We start from the raw sequence: 10,239 nt of genomic DNA, 5'->3' as shown, positions 1-10,239 counted from the left end.
GACCAACTTAAGGTTATATGTGCCACAGCATCCGACTTCAAGAAGGTCTGGCTCTATTTGCATGGACCTGATGGAAAAACAAATACGCTGCAGCAGGATCAGCAGCTAAAAACTACCGAAAGGTGGTGATTCGACACATTCCCCCGGAGTTCACGGAAGAAGAAATCTTCGACTGCCTGAATGATTTAGGTTGTCATGTGGAGAACGTCAGACGTCTTTCGAGACAATCTCCATCTTCCATGGAAGCTTCGTCGAGTCCCGGTCGCAAAACACGGGACAACAGACAATCCTTAGTCGTCGTTACTATACGACGTGCAGAACTCTACTCCGAGACGGCTCTGCCTTCATCGGGAATTTTTCAACTCGACTCTATTAATTGCTTTAAAGTCATTGTAGAAAAACTTCGACCACAAAAACTACTTCAATGCCACCGCTGCCAACGCTACGGCCACGGACAGCGGTTTTGTCGACTACTCCCACGATGTGTCAAATGCTCCCAACAACATTTGATAGCCGATTGTCCACAGAGCACTCCGGACATCCCACCGAAGTGCGCGAATTGTCATGGTGCACATACAGCCAGCTACAAAGGCTGTCCTGTGTGCAAACGTTTATTGGAAGCTTCCCGAGGTTCGAACACAAAGAAGTCAACCCAGGAGAAGAAGCCTCTACAAAAGCCGGTACCCATTCAACCAGCGTCGACTTCACCGCAGAGCGCCATTCCACCACCTCCTCGAGACAAGCAGAGCGTCACTCAACCAAGGAAGCCAGAAAACCAATCAGATATGGCTGCGCCTTCTCCCAGCCAATCAACAGCCTCCTCTTCGAGACCTCCACTTCAGAGAGCCGACAATCTGGAAATTTTCCGGCGACTGCTAGATATATTGCTCAACCCAGAGCTACTACAACCACTATGCGTGTTGGTGGAAGGACTCCAAGCCATCCGCCGCACAGACGACTCAGATGCCAGACTTCGGATCCTCCAGGAACTGGTAGCTGCCATCTGATCGATTTATGTTTTCTGTTGAGTTCGTTTTGTGTCGTAATATGTGAAGTATTGTCTTGTTTCTATATGTAATTCATGTCATGTTTTGGTTTATAATAATAATGTTCTGAACTTACAATACTGTCGACGTTAACAATGAATAATAAATTTTTTGTACCTTTCATCTTAATCATTATTTACTTACTGAACAGGCGAACTCCAACCTGTTTAATATAGTCCACCAAGCCTAAAACTAATGATTGTGGGAGATTAGTTGCTACTATTGCATTCCACATTACAATGTGCAATCATCTTTTGCTAAAAGAAGGTGATGTAGAATAATTTTGTAGCTTATTATGCTTTGAATTAAGTACTTTCTAAAAAGTAGCTGTTTTTCTCAGTCTGAAAAGCCTTTCACGGTATGGGGAAAAAATTGTTATAGCTCCCATTAAGCTACCATCTCCTTCGGTTATCATATCAGAAAATTTCCCTCATACATGGAGCATTACAAAAATCATTACTAGAACTTGCCACCTCAGGTGGTACCAATAAGTGAAATTTTGAACCCAAGCTCATGGACTAATGCAACGAATTACAGCACTCGGATGCAATCTTAAAATTGGTAACATGCGAAAATTACATTGCAGAAGAAATAAAAAGCAATTTCCTGTTCAGAAGCTAATTCAACAATAACTAGGCATATTTCTCCTATGCCCTCACTCTGGTTACAGGCCTCACTGCCCTCACTCTGGTTACAGGCCTCACTGCCCTCACTCTGGTTACAGGCCTCACTGCCCTTGCACACAAAACAAAATCTTCGCATTTTACTGCTTTCAAAACTCACCGAAATTTTCTTATTGCTTTGCCGACACAATCGCAGCAATTACTATTTCTCTGGTTACAGGCCTCACTGCCCTTGCACACAAAACAAAATCTTCGCATTTTACTGCTTTCAAAACTCACCGAAATTTTCTTATTGCTTTGCCGACACAATCGCAGCAATTACTATTTCTTGATGCGGTTTTGCAAAGTAACGATCCTTTTCTTCGCAACGTGTCTGAAGATCTCATTAGATTTGCAAACCACTGCATAATTTAGGTTTTAATTCATTTACTGTATTTTAACTAGATGTAAAATAAGAAATTGGATATTATGAACACGATTAACTCCTGCAAGAAATTGCTTTGTTCCACGCGTAATTAAAAGATAATTCTTTTTCCTCCACGTCCTGTACCTAGCTTGCTCTGAGCTTTTAATTGCTCGCACTCACCGACAGTTGGAGCCACCTTAGCAATGAGCGGAGGACATTCAGGCGTGAGTATTTTATTACCTGCGCAATTCGCCATTCTTCCAAGTGTACTGCGTTAACAAGAGAAGCGTTTGAAGATGTTTGTATCACGAATTGCATGTCGTGAAGCATGGCGAATTTGAAGAAGAAGCTACAACACAATTATCCACGTCGTTTAATGCAATCACTTACACAATGTAGTCCGAGAAATGTACAGTGGAATCCATGAGTATTACTGTACAAATTGTCTATGACTATTTCCATTAATTTCTCTCTTACGTCCTATGAGATTTTAAGCAATGGATTTTTATGTATGCTTATGCAGAAGTTTTCAACAGCTTGTTTTGAATATCCTTTTAATTCTTGAAGCTCTTATTGGGTCAAATAATGTACACTTCGCAACATCTTACTTGACCGCCCCGTAAACTTAGCAACATTGCACTTCGGCTTCAAGTGAGAGTAGCCAACTTTGAGTTGGTCCCTCCACTAGACGAAAAACGCTGCGGTGAAAGGTTTTCAATTTCGCACTTTCCATGAACTTAGAAACTATAAACCGCTATTATAATACACAATCAAACAGAAATAATACATTGGAAAAAGAACCTTGAGGAATTTTTACGATTCTGCTTGCTCGACTTGAAATTTGAGAGGTTTGAAACACTGAATACAGTTTATCTCCACCTGGAGGATATCGCCATCAAGTTTGTGCAGAAAGAATCAAATTTGTGTTGAGTTTATGCGACATTTTAATTACAATAGCTTGCATAATATCGAACAGTTCTCAAAAAATAATATTTTTCACGACTTGTCGAGAAAATGTGCTTGGAATACAGGAAGGTGGTAGTCTTCATAAACGTCAACATGTTTTAAGGGTATTACGTCAGGACGTTAACGGAGAGCAGTTGGTTACACCCTGTTTTCCTTATTTTTCGTCAAGCGTGAAAGGTCGCGGATTCAAATCCCACCCTCTCCTCATCTTTTTTTTTTTGCTGAACAGAGATCGTTGATATTAGAATATTTTAAAAAAATGAATCTGATGCACACTTGAGGGAAGTCCCTTCTGCGCATATTTCCCCTTAGAAGTTGCAGATTTCTAGTTTTTAAAGTTAAAACTTTTTTTTAGTTATTGTTCATATGTTGTGTTAACACACACATCATGATTAATTCACAAATCACATATATGTATTCAGGGTGCGAAATGTAATGTTATTTAAGTTATGTATTGTTTATTCTTTACTGACACCTAAAATATTGATTATTTGATTTCGATAGGGTAAATTAGGGGAATATGGGCACCTTAACGGAAAAACCGGAATTGCATGCAAAACGTTTATTGAAAATGCAAATTTCGCACTAATATATCAACTACAAGATCTCACAAGTGTATCACAGTAACCATTATGAAACAAATTTTTATTGTTGTTATGAAAAACTATTATTGAACTAACCATCACAAATGCTCATATTCACCAAACACTATGTGGAAAATGGGCAATGCATGTGTGTAAAATGGGCAACACGTACATTTGCTTTGAATGCAAATTATCACCTGCACCGACATTGCGGGCAGTAAAATTGATCACCTGACTTCAAATTGACACACAGCTCGTGACACGCAATCCACTCTTCTCCGTGATTTTCAGCGTAATAGTCACCTTTGCATGCAGGTGCAGGGACGGGTGTTTTCTTCGACATAGCCCTAGCTGGAACCTGTGTCGATGGAGTTTGTAGTCCTTTAGCAACGTCCTTAGATGATCTCATATTAATTTGAAGTCCGGATTCGTCTGATTTTTGAAGCAGTTGTAGTTTTGTCATTTTATTTTGCAACAGATGAAAAAGTCATGCACGTCTGTTCGATTTATTCCCAATAGTCTATTGATAGAGAGATTTTCTTCTTTACGAATGGGCAAACCAGGATGTCTTTTGAGGAACCCGTACAACCATTCCCACCCTGCCATCCTTTCTTGTTTGTTAAAGTTGTGGTCGACGCTCAGCTTTTTCATGAATTCAAATGGACGCTGCCTGGTTACACCGAATCCACGTTCTTGCAAAATACTAACATGTTCTGCAAACTCATCTTTTAAGCCTCCTTACCCATTTCGGGTTTCCTTCCCAGAGATGAATTTGTGAAAAACTCTTCTCCCTTTTTTAAGTAGCGCTGCAAGGTTTGGCAAAACACTCCTTACGATGATGTAGCTTGTGACTGTTTACTTGTAAACAGTCACATTCCTGATTGCATTTATTGCCAATTCCATGTGATTTGGATCCCACGCCTGACAATTTGACGTATGGTTGTACGTACGTGTGAGCCATATGTAAAACACGAAAACGCAAATTAAAACAGGCTATAGCAGTAAATAAAATAGTGCTAAATATTGCAAACTCGACTGGAAAACCAATATGAAAAATGTAGTTTCAGACCTAAACTGTATGTTTCATTGTATCCTTGTCCAACAATATGGATAAATAGTCTCGTACGCTTACTGTTTGACTTCGTACGCTTACTGTTTGACTTTACAACGATAAACCGTAACATAGTTTATAGCATAAAATATACAACAGTAGCTTCTACAAATTTATAAGAGCGTAAACAGATTTGCTCATTTTATCCGAAACACAACTGCTCATTTTCCCCATAACGTCAACATTTTATAGTTGGCACCACTGGGCAACCCAAGGACGAGAGAGGGGATGGATAACTGTTTCATTCTCTCACAACATGTTCAAGGTACGATTACAACACTTGACTTACTCTGTGTAATTGTTTGTATGTGCTTTAAATGCTATTGTTGTAGAACAAGAATTAACACAGCTGCAATAATATAGTGAAACAAACAGTAGGTTTACCTTTTATTCAACAATTTCACAGCTGATTTTGGACGAGCTCTTTCGACACTCCCAACACCTTTCTGCCATGAAAGCACTAGTCGTACCAACGTTTGGGTGTCACCACATTCGCATTACGTTTTGTGTAATACGGGCAAAGCTTAATTCTGCCCATATTATCTGACTGCCCATATTCCCCTAATTTACCCTATACTAAAACAAACGCATAAAGTTATGTTAAGTAGTGATGTAGTGCATTACTGTAACGAAGGAGAGCGTTTAATGAGTTCAAATTGCTGAGATTGGTAATTTCATGTCCGTTCCTTCGTAATGACTGTTGTAAATCCCCTCACCATCATCTTACCATGCGTCTAAAAATAATAGTACATCGCCAATTAACATAAGTAAATGGTTATTGCGACGGAGGCCTATTCGATAAGAAACTACTAATAAGTATTTATATAGTGAGTGACAAACAAAAAATTCAAAACCTCATAATGATCGTTAATTCGTCACTGCCTTTGTATCTGAAATGTTTGTCTTCTTTGAACAGAAAGTACGAGTATCAGATATAACAAACTGTCCCCACTAACTTTGCAATATTCGAAACCACCATTACAGACTTAGCTCTACGTAACTTGATTCTGCGCATTCCACGTGGCATGTGACTTCCTCCTATCATCGAAACAACTTTATCTTACTACCTAGGTATTTCCTTTCACCTCGTGAAATACAGAGACCTATGTTAACTTCTTAGCATGGTGGATAAACTATACATCCAACGATAAACTCCTGATAAAAATCCTGCCCAGGTGAAGAATCGAACCTACGACCTCTCTCGTGAGAATCAAGCAAGCTACGCTACCTTTCCTCCAGGTAGGTCATGTTATGATTAACTACCAGTTTGAAGAAACCAATTCACAATTCATGGCAATTTTCATGAGAAAAGGAATTCAGAAAAAATCGAGAAACGATGAAAGGGAAAAATGATGAACATGTCTATTGGTGCTTTGTCATATTTTGTAAATTATGTAAAAATTCCGTGTTTTGAAGTATTATGTTATTTGTTTAAGGTAGGAACAGGAGAGCGAAAAGGAGTAATTTGAACTAGAACCCGGTTGCCAAGAAACTTCAGCTTTTTTCCAAAGACTGTATGAAAAGAAGGAGGAAAGGGATATTCAACGTATGAAATATAAAATATGTGTGAAAATAAAACAATGGAAACCTTGAAAGATAATACTAACGAACTTCAAACTATGAAAACATATTTTCGTGTGGAAAACTGCAAGTCATTTTCGAAATATGAACTTGATTTTTTTCTGTATTAGAAAGTGGAGATATGGGACGATACGATCCCTCAGCAAGAAAAATTTAAGTAAACCGACTCCTTCCCTCCAACTTTTTCAATGGTCATAATTAGTAATTAGGGTCCGGAAGTTGAGGAAAAATCAACTTCTTTTCTCACCCTTAAAAACAATGCCAAAACTGATATCATGTCCGTTTCCCTTCAGTTAGAGCCTGAAAACACTTTCTATTTTACATATCTTTTGCATTTTTTTCCTTTTTCGGCTTTTAGTTTATTTGTCAGTATTCTTAACAGTTTTTGTTGCATATTTTACTTATTTTTGAGGTTTATTTTTCTCCTCCCCTGTTTTTTCGTGCATTTTAAATGCATTTACTAGTAAAACTGACATATTTAGATTTCTTGACATGGTCCTTTTAGCAAATTCACTATGAATCGAAAATACGGTCAATGGAAAAGCATAATACGTATCATTCTTAACTGAAATGTTTGGCAATGGATTAAAATACTTTGTGTGAAGACTACTTTGAGGTTCTTTTTCTGGACACTATTATCGCTTTAATCTGTGGTTTTAAAGTAAAATTAGTCACAATATTATATGAAATTACACTCTGGTGTACGCGAAGCAGAACTGTATTTTCGGATGTTGGCCGACTACAGCATCGTACAAGGCCCACTCTGAAAGGAGATGTATTGGTTGATTTGGTGTTTTAAGTCAACTTTATGCACAGTAAAGCTAATCGGGACTGGACCTACAGTTTAAAGTTGGTGTGGTTTGAGTTGGTGTTTTAAGTCCACTTTATACACAGTAAGGCTAATCGGGACTGGACCTACAATTTAAAGTGGGATCCGAACCACTGTGCAATGTGCCTCCACCAGGTTTCGAACCAGAGACCCCTTGATTACAAGGTCGCGTTTCTACAATGACGGCCCTTTTTCATGTTCATGAAAACTCAATTGTAGGAAGTCATTGCTGAAAGACTCCATTTACATTAACACTGTATGCCAAGCCGCTATAGTTTGAAAGCAGCATAATTGTTTACCATCCGCTCCAAGCTGGAATATCAATAGAAATAACGATGATATATTTTCATTGAAATCTTATCCTACATTATTTTCCATAAAATGCAGATGAACTTCAACTTTTACAGATAATAAATCGCACCCTGCACCTACCTTGTGTTGTATACTGCCTGCATCAAAACATAAGGTAACTTCTTTCCTTAAGTGTGACTGTCACACCACAAGAGCAACACTTTAAAGTTTCATGATGAAATTTATTTTCTTTCTTTTGAGCAGTTCCTCTTTCCTTACTATTTTTGTGCATATTCCGCATTCACTTTTAGGAGCCTAATGTCAGGTTGTGGGGTGGCTTAGCCCCCCTAGCTCCTACAGAACTACGCCCATGGTCTTCAGCAATTTAGTCTCAAATACAATGTGATTCCATTTTGATGCGTATACGTTCAATACAATTCGGCCTTTGATGGATACCTTCATCGGGTGTTTCATCTCTAATACGCACACGCCGACATCCGCGCTGGAATGGTTAGCTAAGCGGGCTAAGACCCCAGGGGTCCCGGGTTCAAATCTCGGGGAATGAGTGTTCTTAGTGAGTGTCCCTTCATCAATTTCATCACATCATCTCTCATCCTTATAGTGGAGATTAGCCAAAAGTGGAAGAAAAGCGACGCTAAATAACAAACAATATTAAAAAAATTATCTAACACAGAAGCGAAGAAGCTCATTCGCTTGTATCAACCACATGGTATGGCATCTGGAGATAAATACAAATAATGAAACGTCTATCACGCTACCCTTGGCATTAGTTGATAGTTTTATTGATAAACAAGTAGAGAGCAGTGTTGCCACTCACTGAGGGCACGATTTATCTTTGCAAAGTGCATAACTATCCTTCGTCGCCCATTTCCCCTTCTTCTAAAGAATATAATAATAATAATAATTATTATTATTATTATTATTATTTGAAGTAGTAGTAGTAGTAAAAGTTCATTCCATGGCTCACGTTCATATGTAAATGTCACCCAATGTCACTGGCAGGGAGAGAGAAAATGTTGAATTTAAATCAATATGGAACAAGTGCCATTCTATGCTCAAAGAAAGTTATTCCTCTTTACAGCGTAGGGCAGGAAACACAACAGCAGGTAACAAGGACAGGGTGGTTATCGAGAGTGCGCACACGATTGAGAGCCATTTTCTCCAGACAACAATAATATCATACAGCAGCTTAGAGCGTATGAGCATTGCTCCTACTGTCTGCCGATTCTCCTAGTTCAAAATTCTTATTCAATTCAAATATAATTTGTGTGCTTGTGGTTGCTTCTACTATTGTTGGTTAATAACGTCCGCGTAGGAAAGAAAGGATTCTTCGGCATGTTCTCCATTGACTTTGCAGGCTTCCATTGACAAGACAGGTGAGATGGAATCATTCCTACAACAAAACAAGGATGAAAGTTGGCCAAACCAATTATCGCTATGTATCTATGGTCGAGTCAATGTCTTGAGAACATTGCATTGCTCCCATGCAACCACTCCCGAGGAGGACTTGCATTTATTCGACACATAAAATGTTGGAGGAAATAATTGATTCCGTCGGAAACTTCTCCAGACTTTAGGTCCCTCAGCATTCTGTATATTTGCAATTGTCTCCATTCCTTGTACCTTCTACACAACACCTAAGTCAGGAAAATACAGAAAACATCTAATCTGCAATGACGGACGAAAAAATATGAAAGGTTGCTGAGCTCATTCTACCCTATGAGGACTTTGTGTAGAATAATGGTTTCAAGAAACATAGAGAGTTCGGAAGGAAGGATTTACACCCTGTGAAAGTTGTTGAAGATGAAAGCGCCGATGTTAGATTACTTTAGAACATCACAAGACTGCAGAAGCAAGACTTTCCTTACAATTACCTTTAGGTAATGCCACCATTGTATATAAGGTTTCTGAAATTAAAGAGCAATGTTATTTCACTGAGTTGTTGTAGATTAAATATGTCACAGTTTGTGCAAAATTAGAGTTATATAATATTATAACCAGTAGTTAAAGTAATGTAGAGTTTAAAATATTATGATGTTGTAGTAAGAATATAAATCAGGAGTACGTAAAACTGTTTTCTTTAATGTATCTTTTTACTCATATTCTTCTTGGGAAAAACACCAACTGTTAAGCACACTGAATATTAACAACATACGTTAAGAGCTTGCTCTCAGATACATGCACATATTTTTTTTAATAATCGGAAACGATAGACGACATTATAGTTTTATCAACAATGAACAACAGTGTTGGCAGCTGAGAATGTGGTATTTAATAGGACATTAGTTCTATTCGTGATTCAAGTTACAATTTAGGGTTTACTGCTGTTGTAATGAAGAGGACACAGGTTGGTTCACTGCTGGACGCACGTGGTGGTTCTTATCTGACATAAACTGTAGGCCCAGTCCAGATTAGTCTATCTGTGTATAATCTTGACTTAAAACAATCTTTGGAAAATTGCAATTGTGGCGCTACCATTATGACCGTTGAAAGTGAGGGCCAATATTTGATTTACATTTATCAGTACAGCGTAACGCGTGGTCAAGTTCTTTGCTCGCAGTAGTAGGGGAGTGTCCCGATTCACAAGCCGAAAATGGGGCTCAGAGGTTCTCGCAGTGTTGGTAACTTGTAGCTTTTTAAGATGTATAATTTACAGTGTAGCCAATCATAGCCTTTTACGATGTACAGTATTGCCAGCTTATTGTAGCCTTTTACGCTGTTTCGAAAAGGGACTCGGTGAGGCTCGCAGTGTTACCGACTCATGTTAATCTTTCACACCCT

This window comes from Lepisma saccharinum, chromosome 23 (genome assembly GCF_977018435.1).
Source record: "Lepisma saccharinum chromosome 23, izLepSacc3.1, whole genome shotgun sequence".
Taxonomy (NCBI): domain Eukaryota; kingdom Metazoa; phylum Arthropoda; class Insecta; order Zygentoma; family Lepismatidae; genus Lepisma; species Lepisma saccharinum.
The sequence above is the reverse complement of the archived record's forward strand: the minus strand, read 5'-3'. Positions refer to the sequence as shown.